Source organism: Eubalaena glacialis, chromosome 2 (assembly GCF_028564815.1).
Source record: "Eubalaena glacialis isolate mEubGla1 chromosome 2, mEubGla1.1.hap2.+ XY, whole genome shotgun sequence".
Lineage (NCBI taxonomy): Eukaryota > Metazoa > Chordata > Mammalia > Artiodactyla > Balaenidae > Eubalaena > Eubalaena glacialis.
The window spans coordinates 71159866-71182746 of NC_083717.1; the positions used below are offsets into that span (position 1 = coordinate 71159866).

General features: G+C 43.9%; 1 long non-coding RNA gene and 1 pseudogene across 1 annotated transcript in view; one reads left to right on the plus strand and one right to left on the minus strand.

The window, feature by feature from the left end:
* Nucleotides 1-22881, minus strand: part of LOC133084110 (uncharacterized) — a 43954-nt gene that overhangs the window by 14817 nt on the left and 6256 nt on the right. The gene's annotated exons all lie outside the window — the stretch shown is intronic.
* Nucleotides 3209-4486, plus strand: LOC133085121 (glyceraldehyde-3-phosphate dehydrogenase-like; annotated as a pseudogene).

A 22881-nucleotide genomic window follows, 5' to 3' on the forward strand; every position in this document is an offset into this window, starting at 1 on the left:
CCAGCTGGCAGGCACTTGCTGAGCGAACCCTTGGGTCTGTGGGCTCCTGCCCAATCCCCTCTCCTTCCCCCAGGGCGGTGTTTTTAACATGGGATTTTCTTTGACTCTCAGAGACTTCCTCACTGCCAACTCCACAAGCTCATAGCTGGGCCTCGGGGCAGACTCTCAGCTGGAGGTTTTAGACCCTGTCTTGCCCTGATCCAGTGACTGGCCAAATGGACTCTCAGAAACCTTCCCCAAAGGCCCAGGAAGGAGTAGCTGGCAGGAAATACCACTTATTAGAAGAGAATGCTAAGGGAAGAGAAGCCAGGACCTAGAACCTTGGAGACCTCCCACCCTGGGGTCTGAACACTGCTTCAGCCACTTACTAGTTTCAGGGTCTTGAGAAAATTACCTAATGTCTCTGAGCCTCAGTTTCCTCATTGGGAATAATAACTATTTCATCCTATGATGAGAGAATTAGATGATGCACGCAAAGTGCTGAGCTCATGGCCTGACACTTCGTAAATGCTCACAAAATGGTAGCTATAATCCTTATTGAGGACAGATGGATCAAGGCCCCCAGCTGAGGGGGTGCAGGCTGTTGGTTGTTCAGCCAGAGGTAGGCAGCTGGTTAGTAGCTAGAATACAAACACAAAGTCCCAAGCCTGGTGCTAAGCAGTCTACGTACATCCTCTCATTTAAACAGTCCCTTCCTCTGTCAAAAGTAGGGGTTTGGAACAGAAATTTCCTAAGGCTCAGCGAGTACTTGTAGAAGGTCTGCAGTTTACAAAGTACTATTTACTTTATAGAGCCAACCTCTAATCCTGTGAGCATTCTAATAGTTGTCAACGGTCACACAACTAGATCTGGAACTAGAACCAGGGGATGGCTCCATCTTTCCCCAGAGGCTGGTGGCAGACACTCTGAGGGGCTTGGTGAGGCCTGAAATCCCCACCAAGGGTCTAGGGTGGGACAGGGGCTTTGAAGACAACAGTGTCATGGAAGCTTGGCTCTGGCTCCTGCCCAGCATCTGGTTCTGTGCTGGGCGGAGGCCTGGGTCTGCAACTCATCAGCCCCACCTGTCAGCCCTCCCAGGCAGGCACATGGGGCCTTCGGTTATCACTAAGGAGAGCGCGGCTGAGGGGGGCCTCAGTTCAGGGGCCTGGTCTCCCTTCCTTGCTGGCCACCTTCAGGCAGGGAGCTGTGTTCCCATCGGCCGAGCACCTCCAAGTTGACTGGGCTCTGTTATATGACAGGCACCCTGAAATATGCAAAGACCGCACTCATTCAATAAATATTTACTGGCCCTGAGCTGGCTGTGGGGAATTGGACAAAAATTCCTGCCTACATTCTAGTAAAAGAAGCTGTAAAGGAAAGCATAAGTGTGATGGAAATAAAAGAGAGCAATTAGCTTTACACAGGTTAGTCTGAGAAGGCCTTTGAGCTGAGGGAGGGAAGTACAGCTAGAAAGAGCATTCTGGACAGAGAAGAGGGCCTATGCAAAGGCCCTGAGATAGGCAAATTTGGAGTGTTTGGAGATCAGCAAGACTGGTGTGAGGTGGGCACACAGCAAGCTTGCCCTCAATAAATGCCAGCTGAACAAATCAACCAATGATCATAAGGATTTCTGCATCCAGCTGAGATGGAGTAACAGGGACTGGATTTACATCCTCACCTAAGACAACTAAAATACCCCGCAAAATATATGAAACGGTGGTTCTCAAGACATTGGATGCAAGACAGGGAAAAATAGTGACTTCTGGGAGTAAGGAAACAAATGAGGTGGGCCCTATAAATGCCCCACCTCACTGCCTGAAGAAAGTTTCCAGACCAGAGCGCAGCGAGAGGAAGGCAGGTGAAGTCTGGCAGCCTCCCCACACTGAGAGGACACTGAAAAGCTGGGAGTACCGAACACAAGGCAGAGAACCAAAAGGGCAAGAGCTGCACACAGAGAGCTCTAGAGCTCTACACAGGGTACCTCTGCAGTAATTCTGCTCAGTGCATGCATGTGAGGAAACCACCAGAAAGCACGGTAAGCACCACCCAAAAGGATGAGAGAGAATAATCCTTGGAGCTCACAGAGAGCTGCAAGTAGTGTTGGTTCCCACAAACCAGAGTAGAAACCACACAATTAATGGGACACTGAGTAGAGCCAGCGTCAGAAGAGTTTTTGGCTCAGAAGTGGGAAAAAACTAAACACTGCTCTGGCCCCCTCTAACAAAAGTAAGATCTGAAAGGACCAAACTGTTTTCAAGTAACTTTTGCACCCCAGGACAAAGCTCAAGGACATTTATAAGAATACACACACACACACACACACACACAAATCCAGCAATTGATAAAATAAAATTCTTAATGCCTGGCAACCAATAAAAATCAGCAGGTAAAAAAGAAACAGGAAAATATGACCCATAATGAAAAGAAAAACCAATCAATTGAAAACTACCTAGAAATTACCCAGATGATAGAGTTATTACAGACTTTTTTTTTTTTTTTGGTTGCACAGCATGCAGGATCTTAGTTCCCCAACCAGGGATCGAACCCGTTCTCCCTACAGTGGAAGCACAGAGTCTTAACCACTGGATCGCCAGGGAAGTCCCTATCACAGACATTAAAACAGTTATTCTAACTATATTCCATATGTGCAAGAAGATAAAGAAAAGACTAACCATGTTAAGTAGAGATATAGAAGGTATTTTTTAGAAGACCCAAGTTGAAATTATGAAAACTATAATGTCTGAGATAAAAATACACTAGATGGATTAATAGAACACTAGACATGGCAGAAGATTAGTGAATTTTAATACATAGTAATAGAAACTATCCAAAATAAAACACCTAGAGAAAAAAGGCTAAAAAATAATAATAATAATAACATGGCATCAGTGAGCTGTGAGATGACTTCAAGTGACCTAATATTTCTATACGTGTAACCTGAGGGAAGAAGACAGGAAAAAATATTTGAGGGAAAAAATTAACTGAAACATTTCTAAATTTGATAAGGATAAATCCATAGATCTAAGATAATTAACCCCAAGCACTATAAACATAAAGAAACTATACCAAGCTCTCTGGTCTTCCCCATCCAACAGAAAGCACAAGAGAGACCAAGATTGAACCCGGGCCCTCAGCAGTGAAAGCACAGAGTCCTAACCACTGGACCACCAGGGAATTCCCAAGACAGCTGCATCTTCTTGTGCAGTGCCAGCTGTGTCACTGAGACATGATGGTGAAGGCTGGAGTAAACGAATACGGCTGTATTGGGTGCCTGGTCACCAGGACTACTTTTTTTTTTTTTTAATTAATTAATTTATTTATTTATTTTTGGCTGCTTTGGGTCTTTGTTCCTGTGCGTGGGCTTTCTCTAGTTGTGGTGAGCGGGGCCTTCTCTTGTTGCAGAGCATGGGTTCCAGGCGCTCAGGTTTCAGTAGTTGTGGTGCACGGGCTTAGCTGCTCCTTGGCATGTGGGATCTTCCCGGACCAGGGCTTGAACCTGTGTCCCCTGCATTGGCAGGCGGATTCCCAACCACTGAGCCACCAGGGAAGTCCCACCAGCACTACTTTTAACTCTGGCAAAGTAGATAATGTCTCCATCAATGACCCCTTCATTGACCTCAACTACATGGTCTACATTTTCCAGTATGATTCCACCCATGGCAAATTCAATGGCAGAAAGATGAGAATGGGAAGCTTGTCATCAATGGAAGGCCCATCTCCAACTTTCAGGAGTGAGATCCCACCAACATCAAATAGGATGATGCTGGTGCCAAATATGTTGTGGAATCCACTGGTGTCTTCATTATCTTGGAGTAGGCTGGGGCTCATTTTAAGGGTGGAGCCAAAAGGGTCATCATTTCTACTCCTTCTGCTGATGCCCCCATATATGTCATGGGCATGTAACATGAGAAATATGACAACTCACTCAAGATTGTCAGCAATGCCTACTGCATCACCAATTGCTTGCCCCCACTCCCCCCAGCCAACATCATCCATGACAACTTTGGCATCATGGAGGGACTCATACCCACAGTCTATGCCATCACTGCCCCCCAGAAGACAGTGGATAGCTCCTCTGGGAAGCTGTGGTGTGATGGTCATGGGGCTGCCCAGCACATTATCCCAGCTTCTACTGGTGCTGACAAGGCTGTAGGCAAGGTCATCCCTGAGCTGAATGGGAAGCTCACTGGCGTGGCCTCTCATGTCCCCACCCACAATGTGTTGGTTCTGGATCTGACCTCCATTTGGAGAAAGGTGCCAAATATGATGACATCAAGAAGGTGGTAAAACAGGTATCAAAGTGTCCGTTAAGGGCATCCTGCTACATTATGGACCAGATTCTCTCCTGAGTCTTTAACAGTGACACCCACTCTTCCACCTTTGATGCTAGGGCTGGCACTGCTCTCAATGACCACTTTATCAAGCTCATTTTCTGGTATGACAATGAATCTGACTATAGCAACAGGGTGATATGAACCTTATGGTCCACATGGCCTCCAAGGAGTAAGAGTCCCTGGACCATCAGCCCTACTAAGAACACAAGAGGAAGAGAGAGGTCCTCAGCTGCTGGGGAGTCCTTGCCTCAACTCAATCTCCCAAGACTCTGAGAATCTCTCATTCTTGACATTTTCCAAGAACAAGAAACTGTGACCCCCATCACAGCTGGGGCTCTCCCAAGCCCTACTTTGGAGGACCCCTACTTTGTCATGTACCATCAATAAAGTACTCTCTACTCACCCAAGAAAAAAAAAAAGAAAAAGGAAAAAAACCCCTATACCTAAGTATATCAAAATTGTTTTTAAAAAGTGATAAAGAGAATTCTCAACCTTTCTGTGGTTTGGGGTTGCTGTCTGCCTCATAAAGCAAAGTAGAGGGTTTGTCTTCTGGGAAGACAAAAGTCATCTTCTCCTCTGAAAAAGGCTCTTACATAGTTGGCTTTGGCATCTTCCAGGAATAGGAGGGCAGGGATTGAGGCCTCATGAGTCTGGGATTTCAGTTGGGATAGAGAGAGAAGACAGTTGTTATAACCAGAAAGTCAGAGTGCGGTGTCATTACCTCCAGAACTCATCACTATTAACTCAGCCTGGGCTTCATAAGTCATAGAAGTGGATTCCTTAATAAAATAATAGTTTCCAAAAAAAAAAAAGAGCGATAAAGAGAAAGACTTAAAAGCAGCCTGAGAAAAAAAAGACACATTACATACAAACAAACAAAAATAAGGATAGCAGATTTTTTTTTGTCAGAAACAATGCAAGTGAACCTGTTATACCTGGGTTAATACTTCTGGGAAAGTTGAAACTCAGTTACGTAACATTATTGAGCAAACTTGACTTAAGAAGATGACTCTTTCAATAGGGTCTTTCTTTGACTTATTTGATTCTGATTGGTTTGGGTCTTGGGGACCATGGCTCCAAAGTACACTCCAAACACTGGGAATTCTCCTGCTTATAGTCATCATAAAAATCCCCCTGGTGCATTATATTCTTTCAAAAGCTTTTAAATGCGTGTTCACAGCTGTTAAATGTCAAGCAAATGATCTCCCTAAGACTGGGATGTCAGAAAAGGAACAAGGAGAAAGACCACTTTAAGGATTAGGAAACTGGAACCATGACCTGTGAATGTCACAGGGATTACACAAAACATTATGATCTGTGGATACCACACCAAGCCTCCATAGATACATAGCTCAGAGTGGCACTAATACCTTAAATTTTGATCACATCTCTCAGTTAGGGTGAGAGTTTGATCAAAAGGGGAGAATTGTTAAAAAGAAGTAACAAGCCCAAAATGGAGTTATTTGCCCCCAGGACAGCAAACCAAGACTTAATTGTACTTTCAACCTCTCCCAGGAATGTGGCTTTTAAATAAATATCTTAAATTTCCTAATTAGCACTAATCAGTGAGACAATTTGCATAATGAGACCCCCCACCACCCTTCCCTTCCCTGCCAAAGAAGATGACCTGGCCTGAAACAATTCTTTCTTTCCTTTTGCTAGTAACCTCCTTGCCCCACCGTCCTTCTGCCTCTAAAAGCTTTCCCCTCTGGGCCTCCTTCTAGTTCCTAGATGGAATGCTACCTGAGTCATGAATCACCTAATAAAGACAATTAGACCTTCAAAAAGATACACAATGGCTGAATGGATAAAAAGCCAAGATCTGTTGTCCACCAGAAACTCACTTTAGATTCAAGGACACAAATAGGTTGAAAGTGAAGTGATGGAAAAAGATATTTCATGCAAATGTTAACCAAAACAAAGCGGAAGTGCTATATTTAAACCACACAAAGCTGACTTTTAGCCAGAAACTGTCACTAGAGACAAAGAAGATCATTACATAATGATAAACGGGTCATTCAATAGGAAGATATAGCAATTGTAAATATGTATGCACCCAGCATCAAATCACCTAAGTATGTAAATCAAATGTTGGCAGATCTGAAAGGAGAAATTGAGAGAAACGCAATAATAGTAGGAGACTTTAATACAGGACTTGCAATAATGGATAAAACATTGAGACAGGGCTTCCCTGGTGGCGCAGTGGTTGAGAATCTGCCTGCCAATGCAGGGGACACGGGTTCGAGCCCTGGTCTGGGAAGATCCCACATGCCGCGGAGCAACTGGGCCCGTGAGCCACAATTACTGAGCCTGCGCATCTGGAGCCTGTGCTCCGCAACAAGAGAGGCCGCGACAGTGAGAGGCCCGCGCACCGCGATGAAGAGTGGCCCCCGCTTGCCGCAACTAGAGAAAGCCCTCGCACAGAAACGAAGACCCAACACAGTCAAAAATAAAATAAATAAATAAATAAATAAATAAATAAATAAAAACTTAAAAAACAAAAAACGTTGAGACAGAAATCAATTAAAAAAATCTGTGGATCTGAACATTATAAAAAATGGATCTAAAAGATATATACAAAACTTTTTGCCCAATAGCAGAATAATTTACATTTTTCTCAAGCAATCACAGAACTTTCTCCAGGATAGATGACATGTATGTCACAGTAGAGTCTTAATGAATTGAAGAATATGGAAATCACACCAAGAATCTTTTCTGAACAAAATGAAATGAAACTAGAAATCAACTGGATCACGAAAATAGGAGAATCCACAAATATGTGGAAACTAAGTGACACAATCTTAACCACTGAGTCAAAAAGGAAATCAAGAGAATTGGTGACTACGAAATTTGAATTTGAGAATATATATAACTAACCTCTTCTCTCCAAGATTTTCAAGTGAAACTAGGCTCATCACAAGGCAAGTAATACCCATGATTTATGACTTGTTAACTGTGACTAAAGGCAAATTATATTCCTACATAAAACTTAAGTATCTCTCATGTGAAACAGTTACTAACCTCTTAGGAGTATTGATTTATAAAATGAGAAGGAAAGAAAAAAGAAACAATGCAAGCAAGAAGACAGTGGAGCCAAGTCTTTAAAATACAGAAAGGAAAAATAAATATCAACCTAAAATGTTTTATGCAGGAAAAATAACTTTCAGAAATGAAAGCTAAACCACATGGGATAAAATTAGAAATCAATGACAAAAAGAAATTTAGAAAATTCACAGATATGTAGAAATTAAGCAACAACTCTGAAATCACAGCAGAAATCACACACACAAAAAAAGAAAACAGAACAATACAAAACAAGAAAATAAAGAAGAAATCACAAGGGAAGTTAGAAAATACCTTGAAATAAATGAAAATGAATACACAACATACCAAAACTTATGGGATGCAGCTATACCAGTGCTTAGAGGGACATTTATAGCTGTAAATACCTATATTATAAAACAAGAAAGATCTCAAATCAATAACCTAACCTTCCACCTTAAGACACTGGAAAAGGAAGAGCAAACTAAGTCTAAAACAAGCAGTGGTAAGGAAATAATAAAAACTTGAGTGTAAATTAGTGAAATAGAGGATAGAAAAACAGAGAAAATCAATAAACCAAAAGCTGTTTCGTTTTTTTTAAAGATCAACAAAATTGACAAACCTTTAGTTAGAGCTATCAAGAAAAAAAAAAAAGGGACTTCCTGGGTGGCGCAGTGGCTAAGAATCCACCCGCCAGTGCGGGGGACATGGGTTCGAGCCCTGGTCTGGGAAGATCCTACATGCCGCGGAGCAACTGAGCCCGCGTGCCACAACTACTGAAGCCCACGCTGCTGGAGCCCATGTTCCGCAGCAAGAGAAGCCACCGCAATGAGAAGCCTGCACACCGCAACGAAGAGTAGCTCCCACTCGCCACAGCTAGAGAAAGCCCTGTGCGCAGCGACGAAGACCCAATGACCCAATGCAGCCATAAATAAATAAATAAATAAATTTAAAAAGACAAAAAAGAAAGACTCTATTACTAGAATCAGAAACGAAAGAGGTAACATTCCTACTGACATTACAGAAATAAAAAAGATTAAAAAGAAATACTATGAACACTATATACCAATAAGTTAGATACCAATAAATGGACAAATTCCTAGAAAGAAACAAACCATTGAAACTGACTTAAGAAGAAACAGACAATCTGTAAAGACCTATAACAAGTAAAGACATCGAAATATTAACTTAAAAAATTACCCACAGGCTCAGATGTCTTCACTGATGAATTCTACCAAATATTTAAAAAAGAATTAATATCAATGTTTTCATAAACTCTTCCAGAAAGTAGAAAAGGAGGGAACACTTCTCAACTCATTCTATCAGGCAGAATTACCCTGATACCAAAACCAAAGAAATCACAAGAAAACTACAGACCCATATCTCTTAGGAATATGGACGCAAAAATCCTTAACAAAATACTAGCAAACTGAATCCATCAACATATAAAAAGAATTACACCATGACCATGACCAAGTGGGATTTATCCCAGGAACGTTGCAAGGTTGGTTAAATATCCAAATATCAATTAATGTAATATACTTTATCAATAGAATTTTTAAGAAGCACATGATTATCTCAAAAGATGCAGAACAAAACAAAACAAAAAAAGCATTTGACACAGTCTAAAACCCATTTATAATTTAAAAAGAAACAAACAAATTAGGAATAGAAGGGAATTTCCTCAACCTGATCAAGGACATCTACAAAAAACCCACAGCTCACATCCTTAATATGATGTTAATACTTCATAGTTGGTGCTTTCTCCCTAAGATCAGGATGTCTGTTCTCAATATTTCTACTCAAAATTGTACTAGAAGTTCTAGTCAGGGCAATTAGAAACAGAAAAAAGGCATCAAGATTAGAAAGGAAGAAATAAAAGTACCTGTATTTGCAGATGACATCATTTTGTATATAGAAAGCCCTAAGATATCCACACACACACACACAAAAATACTATTAGAACTAATAAGCAAGTTCAGGAAGGTTTCAGGGTAAAAGATCAATGTGCAAAAATCAATTGTATTTCTATATACTAATCAACAATCTGAAAATAAAATTAAGAAAACAATTCCATTTACAATAGTATCAAAAAGAATAAAATACTTAAGAATAAATTTAACAGAAGAAATGAGAAACATTAGAAAACAGTGTTAAAAAAAAAAAGAAAACAGTGTTCAAAGAAATTAAAGAAGGTCTAAATAAATGGAAAAACATCCCCATGTTCATGGATCAGGAGACTTAAAATATATATTTTTTAAATATTTATTTATTTATTTGGCTGGGCCGGGTTTTAGTTGTGGCACATGGGATCTTCATTGCCAAGTGCGGGATCTCTGTTGCAGCATGTGGGATCCAGTTCCCTGACTAGGGAACGAACCTGGGCCCCCTGCATTGGGAGTACGGAGTCTTAACCACTGGACCACCAGGGAAGTTCCAGGAGACTTAATATTGTTAGGATAGCAATACTCCCCATTTGATCTACATATTCAACACAACCCGTATCAGAATCCCAGCTAACACCTTTGTAGAAATTGACAAGCTGATCCTATAATTCATATGGAATTGCAAGGGACCCAGAATAGCCAAAACAATCTTGAAAAAGAAGAACAAAGTTGGGGGACCCATACTTCCTCACTTCAAAACTTACTACAAAGCAGCCAACAGTAATGAAGACAGTGTGGTGCCAGCATAAGGACAGACAAATAGATCAATGGACTAGAATTGAGAGTCCATAAATAAACCCTGTGGGGCCTCCCTGGTGGCGCAGTGGTTGAGAATCTGCCTGCCAATGCAGGGGACACGGGTTCGAGCCCGGGTCTGGGAAGATCCCACATGCCGCGGAGCAACTAAGCCCGTGAGCCACAATTACTAAGCCTGCGCGTCTGGAGCCTGTGCTCCGCAGCAAGAGAGGCCACGATAGTGAGAGGCCCGCGCACCGCGATGAAGAGTGGCCCCCGCTTGCCGCAACTAGAGAAAGCCCTCGCACAGAAACGAAGACCCAACACAGCCATAAATAAATAAATAAATAAATAAATAAATAAAATTTAAAAATAAATAAATAAATAAACCCTGTGTGTCTATGGTCAATTGACTTTCAACAAGGGTGCAAAGACCATTCTATTGTTAAAGAATAGTCTTTTCAACAAATTGTGCTGAGACAGTTGGATATTCACATGCAAAAAAATAAAGTTGAAACTCTTAGCTCATATCATATACAGAAAGTAACTCAAAATAGATCAAATGCCTAAATGTAAGAGCTAAAATTATAAAACTCTTAGAAGAAAACACAGTAGTAAACCTTGAATTAGACAATGGATTCTTAGATATGACACCAAATGCATAAGGGCAAAAGAACAATTAGATAAAATAGACTTTATCAAATTAAAAATTTTTGCGCTTCAAAGAACACTCTCAAGAAAGGGGAAAGATAACTCACAGAATGGGAGAAAATGTTTGCAAATTATAAATCTGTTAAGGGACTTGTATACAGAATACATAAAGAATTCTTACGATGCAAGTGTTCAAATAAATAGACAATAAAAAGACAAATAAATAACTAAAAACTTGGGCCAAAGATCTGAATAGACATTACTCCAAATAAGGTATATAAATGGCCAATAAGCACATGAAAAGATGCTTGATACCATTCATAAAAACTTTTTGCCAATAAATTTGACAACTTAGATGAAATGGACAAATTCCGTAACAAAAGATACAAAGTGTGAAAGCTAACTCAGAAAGTAAGAAATAATTTAAATAGCCCTGTATCTATTAAAGAAAGTGAATTCATTGTAAACAGGAAAATCTTTTCAACAAATTATGCTTGAACAATTGGATACTCATACACGCACACAAAAATTAAATTTGATCGATACCTCATATATATACACCAAAATTAACTCAAAATAGATGACAGACCTAAAGGTAAAACTTAAAACTATGGACACTTGTTAGAATTTCTAAAATTATAAAGACTGAAGTCAAGTGTTTGGTGAGGATGTGAAGTAACTAGACTTTTCCTACTCTACTGGTGGGAATGTAAAACAGTGTAACCACTTTGAAAAACAGTTTGGCAGTTTTTTAAGAAGTTAAACATAACATAACTTCCATATGACCACCCTTCATACGACCGAGCCATTCCACTCCTAGGTATTTCTGTATAAGAAATAAAAGCACATAGCCATAGGGACTTCCCTGGTGGTCCAGTGGTTAAGACTCCGAGCTTCCATTGCAGGGGGAACACCTCCCACCCCACCCCACCCCACCCCCACATGCCAAGCGGCCGGAAAAAAAAAAAAGCACAGAGCCTTATAAAGACTTATACATGAATGTTCATAGTAGCTTTATTTGTAATAACCAAAACCTGCAAACAACCCAAATGTTCAGCAAGAGGTGAATGGTAAACAGATTGTTGCATGTCCATGAAATTGATTGCTACTCAGCAACAAAAATGGATCTATTAAGTTATACAACAACATGGATGAATCTCAAAATAATTATGCTGACTGTAAGAAGACAAAAAAAGAGTATATATTGTATGACTCCATTTATATAATATTCTGGAAAATGCAAACTAATCTACAGCGACTGAAAGCAGTTCAGTGGTTCCCTGGGGTAAGGGTCAGGGAGGAGCTGGAGGGATTAAGAAGGGGCTGGAGGAAACCTCTGTGGGTGATGATATGTTCATTACCTTGAATGTGATGACGGTTTCACAGATATATACCTATGTCAAAGCTCATCAAATTGCACACTTCACATAGGTGCAGTTTATTAAACGTCAATTACACCTCAATCTGTTCAAAACCTGATTAAAAGGATGTATATGTGATATGGTATCTCTGCTAACTTGCTATGGGACCCCAGACACACTGGTAAGCTTTTCTGAGACTTAAGTTTCTTTTTCTGTAAAAGGTTAGAAAGTACCAGAGGTCTTCCCTGGTGGCGCAGTGGTTAAGAATCCACCTGCCAATGCAGGGTACACGGGTTCGATCCCTGGTCCAGGAAGATCCCACATGCCATGGAGCAACTAAGCCCGTGTACCACAACTACTGAGCCTGCAAACCATATCTACTGAGCCCGCAAACCACATCTACTGAGCCTGCATGCCACAACTACTGAAGCCCGCTTGCCTAGAGCCCGTGCTCCGCAACAAGAGAAACCACCGCAATGAGAAGCCTGCGCACCGCAATGAAGAGTAGCCCCCACTCGCTGCAACTAGAGAAGCTTTCGTGCAGCAATGAAGACCCAACCCAGCCAAAAAATAAATAAATTAAATAAATAAATTTTTAAAAAAAAGAAAGTACCAGAACCTGTAAGTGCTAGTTTAAGCCAAAAAGGGACTTCATTGGAAGGAAGTTTCAGAAAGTGACGGAGCCCTGTAGGGTCCCAGGAAGCCTTCTCTGTCCATCCCTCGTCTTTGCTTCCCTGATCACAGCTTTCCGTTTCCCCATCTACGTGGTCAGATAGGAAAGCTACCAGCTTCTGAGTTTTGCATGGTACAGGTTTAATTACTCAGAGAGATGCTGAATTGTCTCCCTGTCAATCCTAAGCCCATGTGTAAATCCTCAGGGAAAGACCTTACTGGTGCACTTGGGTTAAGGACTCCACCATGCACCAAGGTGTGTGGTCAGAGGGCAGGGCCACATAGTATGAACCTGGCTGGTCTTGCATCCTACAGATGGAGGACAGGACAAGTGCTAGGAAAGTGCTTCGTGGACAGACAACAAGAGGGCTGTCGGGAGATACTACCAAGACACTGGCCAGAATTCAGGAGATCTGCCCTCTCCTGTGCTCATAATTGTGCCTCTAGATGGGGGCAGCACTTCCAATTGGGCAATCTGGGAAGGCTTTGTGGAAGAGGTGCCACTGGTATCAGGCCTGTGAGAAAAGTTATGCCCTGCATTCGTGTGGCCTTTGAAGCTTACTAAGTGCTTTCATATCCTCTTTTTAGAGTCTAGACCCATCCTCTCAACTTCTCCTCTAGGGTTAACATTATTATACACCCGTTTGCACACGGGAAAACTGCCTACTGGGGACGTTGAGTGACTTGCTCAAGTTCACACAGCTTGGCAGGGCAAGCTCCAGGGTTTTGACCCCAGAGCCCTGACTTGTTCCCTATCCAAGGATGATGACAACGAGGCAGGGGAGGGGCAGTCGGTCTGTGAGTGTTCAGCAGGGACTGAAGAAGGAGAGAAGCTCAGGTAGCATCTTCGAGCTCCTGTGCCTGCTGTCCTCCAGAAGATGCCCCACCCCCACCCTGGCTCCAGATACCCAGAGACCACCTTTGCTTGTGCTGCAGACTCTCCTGCAGAATGTTAAAGAAACCTCAGGACCCATCTCAACCACCTGACAAGAACAACACCAATAATAAAATTCACGTATATGGCTGCTACCATCTACACACACAGGCCTTAAGCTGAGTGTGTTACACATGGTAGTGTGTTTCATCTTCACATATACTATGACCATCCTCATTTTACAACTTGGGGAAACTGAGGTTCAGACAGTTTATTCCTTGTCCCAGGTCCCATAGCTGATAAGTGGTGACCCAAGTCTATCTGGTGACAAATGAACTATCATCATCCTGCAAAATTGTTTCCTCTTCTCAGCCTGCCCCTTTCTACCAGCAGTACCACCAAACCCCCAGGTCTGGTGAGACTCTGCCATTTCCTCTACCTTCTGTGTCTCAGGACAACCAGCAACCCTGAGAGAGCTGGAGGCTCAGGCAGCAAGCTGGCAGGCGGTCCGCACTGACACGGTGGGAGGGAGAGGAGAGCTTGGCTGCTTCATCTGCTAACCACGGATTTAATGTTGCTACGAATTTTTAAATTTCAACTTTTTAAGAGTTAAATTTAATTGCCAGGTTGTAAGCCCTGGAGGTTATGAGCAAGGAATCTGAGGTGAGAGACACTTGGTTCCAGCCCCGTCCTGGCTTCCCTACTTTCTTGCTCTGCGATCTTGGGACAACTTCTGAACCTATCTGAACCGTAGCTTCCCTATCTGGAAAAGACATAGTCATGGGGCTTCCCTGGTGGCTCAGTGGTTGAGAATCCGCCTGCCAATGCAGAGGACACGGATTCGAGCCCTGGTCCGGGAAGATCCCACATGCCGCGGAGCAACTAAGCCCATGTGCCACAACTACTGAGCCTGCGCTCTAGAGCCCGCGAGCCACAACTACCGAGCCCACGTGCCACAACTACTGAAGCCCGCGCGCCTAGAGCCCGTGCTCCGCAACAAGAGAAGTCACCACAGTGAGAAGCCTGCGCACAGCAATGAAGAGTAGCCCCCGCTCACTGCAACTGGAGAAAGCCCGCGCAGCAACGAAGACCCAATGCAGCCAAAAATAAATTAAAAAAAAAAAAAAAAAAGACATAGTCATTCCACCCTCGTGGGTTAAAATGTTGTAAGGGGAGCTGGTTCTGGTAGAGATGGACAAGGCTCAGGCCACACCTGCTCCACCGCACTGACTCCATCCAGACCTCGAGCTGAAGCTAGTTTACTTCAAAACGTTAACAAACAAACAAGCAAACTAATAAATACTTTGACAGATGATTAAATCTTTTTGACGCCTGCTTAAGTTTATTTATTTGTCTGAAGTGTTCTTCCAGGAAGTCCATGTGTGATCCTGAGCGACCCCCAGACCCACAGCAACCTCACAGTGAGTAGAATGGAGCTAAACCACTCTCTTCCCCCCCACGCCACTTCTTCCTGAGCCTTTCACATGCTAATGCACTTTGTGAACCTCCCAGAGACTGTTGAGGGTGGAAGGAGAGCAACGGAGCCTCCCAGACTTAACTTCTGAAAGCACTTACCAACATCTCTCCTCTGAGAAGGCGGCCACTGCCTGCCTTTTAACCTTGGGCAGTCTTTTCCCTAATCTCTCCCTAGCTCCAGCCTTCCATTTCCAATCGCCCGAGAGACAAATATCCTACCAAATCCAACTTTCTCTTTTTTTTAAAAAATAAATTTATTTATTTTTATTTTTATTTATTTTTGGCTGCATTGGGTGTTTGTTGCTGTGCGCGGGCTTTCTCTAGTTGTGGCCAGTGAGGGCTACTCTTCGTTGCGGTGCACGGGCTTCATTGTGGTGGCTTCTCTTGTTGCGGAGCACGGGCTCTAGGCATGCAGGCTTCAGTAGTTGTGGCACGTGGGCTCAGTAGTTGTGGCTTGCGAGCACAGGCTCAGTAGTTGTGGTGCACGGGCTTAGTTGCTCAGCGGCATGTGGGATCTTCCCAGACCAGGGCTCAAACACGTGTCCCCTGCATTGGCAGGCGGATTCTTAACCACTGCGCCACCAGGGACGCTCCAAATCCAACTTTCTTCTGTGTCCTGCCACCAGCGCCCTCCACCCACACGCCCCCCTTCCAGTGTCACTGTCCCCCACCATTCCCGTCCCACAAAGCTTGGGGAGGCCCAGTGCTTGCCCCTTTCTCCACCCCTATGGCCCTGCAGTTGTCACCTCCTGATGGCCCTTGGTCTAGCTCCCACCAGGCAGGGCCCGAACCACCTGTGGACCCAATTCTCCTTCTTGCTTTGCTCCTGAGAGAGCTCCTCTCTATTCACCTGACACTCCAGCCAAACCAGGCCCTGCACACCCTGAGTTTTCCCACACCCATGTCCTTCCCTCTGCCGGGAATACCCCTAACTACCCCTCTTCAGGGTCTGGCTCCAGTGCAGGGCCTCCCAGGGACCTTCCCAGCTGACCTGGCTGAAGGCTGCAAGTGGCCTCTCATTCCTCTTGGGCGTAGTTCTTTGTACTTGAGGCTATTTCATCACTGGTGGGGTCCAATGTACTCTTTTTTTTTTTGAGGTTTAGTTGATGTATACTATTATATAAGTTTCAGGTGTACAACATAATGGCTCACAATTTTCCACTGTAGTCTTTGGTATGCAGTAGGTGCCCATAAATGTCTGTAGTTGGAAAGAATGAGTCTAATCCAACTCCTTCATTTTACAGTAGAGGCACAGAGTTGTGCTTGACCCACCATCGCCACCAGGAGACAGGACTAAGGGGGTCTCTTGCAGGGCTCCGCCCCAAGCTAGGCTTTTTCTGCCATTGAGTTGGGAAGGAACTCCTCCAGCGACCAAGTGGGCACATTTTGGGGTGGAAGACAACCATCTAGAGCTCACACTACAGATTCTAGCAGAGAGGTTGGGTGGCCTCTTGTCAGCCAACCCGTCAACTACTCTCCCAGACTGTAGTATCCATCCCAGAAGTCCCTGGTTCCCACTCTACCTCTCAGACCCACCCACCGCCCCGGCGTTCCAAGACCTGGTCACTGAGGCAGAAGAGGCCTTAGGGATTATCCATCCAGGAGGCCCACAAAGGCCTCAGAAGGTCCTTAATGCCTCCCCCCCCCCCACAACTGTGTGCACAACTCTGTATCTGAGTATGTGGAGATTTCTGGAGCAAACATCCAGAGACACCACCTGAGACTTAAAGGGGGTCCAAGACCCAAATGAGATACAGAACAATGATCTGTTGAGCCTCTCATTATAAAGGTGTTAATACACTTAAGGCTCTTACAACTGTATCTGGCACTTTTTAAGTGCTCTCTAAGGCATGGGTTGGCCCAAAGCCTGCTTTTGTAAATAAAGCTTTATTGGAACACAGCTATGCCCATGTTTTTGCATTGTCTATGGTTGCTTCCCTACTACAGCTACCAGGGCAGAATTGAGTTGCTGCTACACAGATGTTAACTATATGGCCTACAAAGCTCTCTAAGGGTTGGCTACCATTATGATGATGATTATACTTATGAAAAACAGCAGGTCCCAAGCCATACAGTTAGTAATCTGGGGTCTGAATCTATGTCTCTGTTCAAGGATTCTGTAACACACCTTTCTGCCCCTCTTCTTCACTCACTTTAACACACAGTGCTCATTCATTCATTCATTCAGCAAGGTTCAGGGAGCCCCTGCTGTGTTCTTCAGGCTGAGCTACTGGGAGCACAGGAGCGGGAGAGAAGCTGACGTTATGGCATCGCAGAATGACCTCACTCTACCTCCAGGGCCCTAAGTGATTAGCCCTGGGTACCTTTGCCACTTCCTTTGCTCCAGTCCATTGGCCTTCTTCTTGTCTGTCAAATACACAAATTTTCTTCCTACCTCAGGACCTTTGCATATGCTGGTTTACCTGGTTCTTTCCTGTCATTTAGGTCCCAGCTCAGATATCACCACCCAGTTAAGACTCCTGGACCCAAGTCACTGTTTATCCTTACAGGGCACTTACCACCATGTGAAATACTTTTCTCTGGGCCTCAGTTGCCTCCTGTGTAAAACTATGTAAGGTAGAATGTGAGAGTTGGATGAGAAGCCCCTAACCTTTTGGTTTGAACATTCTGTGATTTGAAAGCACTTGCCAGGGGCCTGACATTGGTAGGTTTGTTGGGGAATAGGTTATATTTGACTGTGAGCCTCAATCCCAGCCCAGGCTCTGGGGATTGATGGGGAAGTCTCTACTGAGGGATGAGAGAGGGAAGAGGTGGGGCAGTAGGAGGAGGGGAGGCCCAGAATCAGGCAAGCAGGGATGGCTCTGAGAGTTGCAGGCCAGGGCCAGGGAGGAAGTGCCCCCAAAAGGGAGACAGACAAAGAAGAAAGAGCAACTCCACCAGAGGCATGGGATTGGGGTTGTGGGGAGGGCTTCTTTCACTTTTTAACCTATAAGCTTCAGAGTTGTTTGAAATTCGTGTAACAAGTATGCATTATTTTTGCAACTGGAAAAATTAAAATGTACATGCCCTTTGACCCAGCAATTCCACTTGTAGGAATTTCTCCACAGATAAGAGGCATGTGCGAAATGACCCATGTACAAGGCGATTCACAGCAGCCTTGTTTTTTTTTTACTTTATTATTTTGTTTTTAATTTTTATCAGAGTATAGTTGCTTTACAATGTTGTGTTAGTTTCTACCGTACAGTAAAGTGAATCAGCTATACGTATACATACATTCCCTCTTTTTCGGATTTCCTTCCTGTTTAGGTCACCACAGAGCACTGAGTAGAGTTCCCTGAGCTATACAGTAGATTCTCCAATGGTTCATTTTAGTTTTTAGGTTTGCCTGATCAGAGGATGTCCCTCTGCTGGCTTGATTTTTCTTCCCAGCAGCACCAAACTTTCAATCTTCCACCCCTTCGAAGCAGGTATTTATCCTGGTCTGTGCCTTTAGTACTTACAACAGACTTAAGTGGTGCATGATATGCACAAGGTTTAGATTCCCTCATCCTGCTAGCAACTCATAACCAGGACAAAACTAAGCTATTTACATCCTTCAGTTTGCCTTCTAGTCCAAAAGTATCATATTTTGAGTTGGCACTTTCATTCTCTGTACCATCTGGGGCACCGTTTTTCAACTAAATATATCATGTTAATCCCTTGACCTAGGCCTCTCATGTGACCTTTTATTGGAAGTGGGGGGTGGGCAGGGAATGCTTAATAAACCAGAATGTCTGAGTTCTCATCATAGTGCAAAATGAAAGGCCTTTCTTGTCAGTTTAACCTGAGGTTGCTGGGGGATTTACAAAACATATTAGGTCCATCAGGCAGATTGGTAGTTTCCTCTCCAGCCTCACAGTCCCAAAGCCTCCATTCTGGCCCATTAATCCAGCAGGAATCCTATTCATCAGTCATTGCTCTCACACGCATATCTAAAAAAGGCCGGACCAAAGCGCTCCTGGCCCTCTTTCCAGCACACTTTTTCAGGACACCTGACCCCTCAGGCCTGTTTCTAAGTGGGATAAGGCTACAGCAGACTTCCAATGAGCCTTTCACGAGACACACACAGGGAGCAGCCTTGTTTGAAACAGCAAAAGACTGGAAACAATCTAAATGTCCATCAAAAGGGGACAGGCTTGACAAATCAGGGTACATCCACAACGTGGAAGAGTATAGAGACATTAAAAAGAACATAACAGGACTTCCCTGGTGGTCCAGTGGTTAAGAATCCACCTTCCAATGCAGGGGACCCGGGTTTGATCCCTGGTCAAGGAAATAAGATCCCACATGCCATGGGGCAACTAAGCCCCCACGCCTCAACTACTGAGCCCCCATGCTCTGGAGCCCGAGTGCCACAACTAGAGAGAAGCCGGAGCACTGCAACAAAGAGCCCACGCTGCAACGAAAGATCCTGCATGCTGCAACGAAGATCACGCATGTTGCAACTAAGACCCAATGCAGCCAAATAAATAAATAAAGACTCAATCAAGAAAAAAAAAAAAAAGAACACAGCAAGTCTGCTAAGTGCAGATGTTGAATAATCCCCAAGATCTCTGCCAAGTGAAGGAAACAAGGTACAGGACAATATATACAGGGTGCTACCATTTATATGAAAAACTATACACACAAATGTTTATAAATGCTCAGAATATCTTCTGGAACTAGTACCAGTTGCTAAGGGATGGGTTGGGGTTAATATTCAATATTCTTTTTATAAAATTGAGGTAAAATCCACATAACATGAATCATTTTAACCATTTAAAAGTATACCATTCAGGACTTCCCTGGTGGCGCAGTGGTTAAGAATCCACCTGCCAATAAGGGACACAGGTTCGAGCCCTGGCCCAGGAAGATCCCACATGCCACGGAGCAACTAAGCCTGTGTGCCACAACTACTGAGCCTGCGCTCTAGAGCCCGCGAGCCACAACTGCTGAGCCCGCGTGCCACAACTACTGAAGCCCACATGCCTAGAGCCCATGCTCTACAACAAGAGAAGCCACCACAATGAGCAGCCCGCACACAGAAACGACGAGTAGCCCCCAATCACCGCAACTAGAGAAAGCCCGCGCACAGCAACAAAGACCCAACGCAGCCAAAAAAAATTTAATTAATTAATTATTTTTTAAAAAGTATACCATTCAGTACATTAGCAGTGTTGCTCAGCCATCAACCTGGATCTAGTTCCACAACATTTTCATCACCCCAAAAAGAAACCCCTGTACCCATTAGCAGTCACTTCCCATCTCCCCACCCCTAGCCCCTGGCAACCACTAATCTGCTTTCTATCTCCAAGGATTTGCCGATTCTGGGTATTTCATAAAGATGGAATCAAATAATATGTGAGCTTTTGTGTCTGGCTCTTTTCACTTAGCATGTTTTTGCGGTTTATCCATATCCATACTTTCTATGGAGTTTTTAAAAATATTTATTTATTTATTTATTTGGCTGTGCGAGGTCTTAGTTGTGGCACGTGGGATCTTCGCTGCGGCATGCAGGATCTTTAGTTGCGGCATGCGGACTCTTAGTTGTGGCATGTGGGATCTAGTTCCCTGACCAGGGATCGAACCCAGGCCCCCTGCACTGGGAACACGGAGTCTTAGCCACTGGACCACCAGGGAAGTCCCTCTATGGATTTTTATATTCCATTGTATGGATGTAGCACATTTTGTTTATCCATTCATCAGCTGATGGACATTTGGGTTGTCTCCACTTTTTGGCTCTTGTGAATAGTGCTGCTATGAACACTCATGTACAGGTTTTTGTTTGAATACTTGTTTTCAGTTCTTTTTGGGTACATATCCAGGAGTGGAATTGCTGAGTCATATGGTAGTTCCATGCTTAACTTTTTTAAGAATTGCAAACTGTTTCCAACATTCTTTTGCACCTGGAACTTCCATGGGTGGTCCAGTGGGTAAGACTGTGCTCCCAATGCAGTGGGTCTGGGTTCAATCCCTGGTCAGGGAACTAGATCCCGCATGCCGCAACTAAGATCCGGCACAACCAAAAAAAAAAAAAAAAAAAGATTCTTTGCACCTTGTGAATTTTAAACTGTGAACACCATGTGCAAATATTAGCTCTTTCCAAGAAAAAGAAAAAGAAAAAAATGAAGGTGGACATTCATGGAAAAAAATAAAGCATACAGTAAATGCAAGGGATTACGGTTAGATAAGAAATTAGCAAATACAGGGACTTCCCTGGGGGTGCAGTGGTTAAGAATCCGCCTGCCAATGCAGGGGACACGGGTTCGAGCCCTGGTCCGGGAAGATCCCACAAGCCGCGGAGCAACTAAGCCCGTGAGCCACAACTACTGAGCCTGCGCGTCTGGAGCCTGTGCTCCGCAACAGGAGAAGCCACCACAATGAGAAGCCCCCGCACCACAACGAAGAGTAGCCCCCGCTCGCTGCAACTAGAGAAAGCCTGGGCAGCAACAAAGACCCAAAGCAGCCAAAAAAATAAATATAATTAATTAATTAATTAATTTTTAAAAAAATTAGTAAATATCTAACTAGATGATTCCTGGAAGAAAACTGCATTTTGGACTTGGACCTCAATTCAGATTCAACTCCTTTGTTTCATTCTAGTTCTAGGAGTTGAATATAGGGAGAGCTGGATTCAAATCCCAGTCCTGTCCGTTACAGCAGTGCATTATTGTACAGGTTACTTAACCTGTCTGCACCTCAAATGTAAAATAAGGAAAAATCATCTCCTTAGCCAGCTATGAAAGGTAAATGAGCTCAGGGACATGTTATGCTCAGCCCATGCCTGGCACACTGGCACATGGTTGGCAGCCTAGGTTAGCAGCTTTACACTAGCAGGTTGGGGGAGCCACCCTCTTCTCTGCTGGGATCACTGTTCTCTGCAGCCCTTTTCACATAAGCTGCTCTGGTTCCCCACATGCTCAAGGAACTCCTGGACGCCTGGACCTGCTGAGCAAAGTCCCCCTCCTATAATATTTTACCACTCCTAATGCCAATCAGTCCAGAAGAGGGGCCAGCCAGGCTGTGAGGGTACAGGAACCTGGACCAGATGCTGGGAAAGGGGCCTGCTGTCTGTAAGGACTGCCCTAGGGCAGGAACCACTGCTTGCTCTATGGAGCTATGGAACCCAGGGCCAAATGCAGGGAGGACTTGGGTGGAGGCACAGGGAGACAGATTTGGGTTTAAATGGAAGAACAACTTAAACTTTTAACTGACAGGACACAATGCCAAGCACGGTGTTAAGCACTGTTGTGTGATTCCACACAAGCTCTCCCCATTTCACAGATGAGGAAATTGAAGCTCAGAGTCCTTAGTCACTTTACCCAAAGTCACAAAAATAAAGTGCAGCCAGGTTTGAATCCAGGCCTGTCTCATTCTAGAATATGGCAGCTTAGCCTCTGTGCCAAGAGGTGAATGGCCAAGTATTAGACAAATGTTAATTATCACTAGTTATTATCTGATAACAATACTGCTGTAAGTAGAGCTATAGCTGTAGCAGTAGAATGAGCAGTTTGGGGGTGGGGGTGGAGTTGCTTCTCCCCAAATTCGGGCAGAGGCTGGATTAGCTTTTGGTGGAGATTCAAGTGTTTGATGCAGGGGGTTGGATTCTGGTACTGGGGTTCTAGCTGCTGGGGTACAAGGAGATTCCCAAGGTCTGCCTTCAGAGATATGGATGTAGTTGTTTTCAGATGGGCCCAAGGAATCTGTCTTTTTCAAAAGATAATTCTGGTCTGTAGCCAAGTGTGAGGTCCACTGGCTTGGATTGACCTCTAAGGCCCCTTCTAACACAGATTCTGTGATCTGCGTGCCCTAACGCCCACATTGGGGGAAGC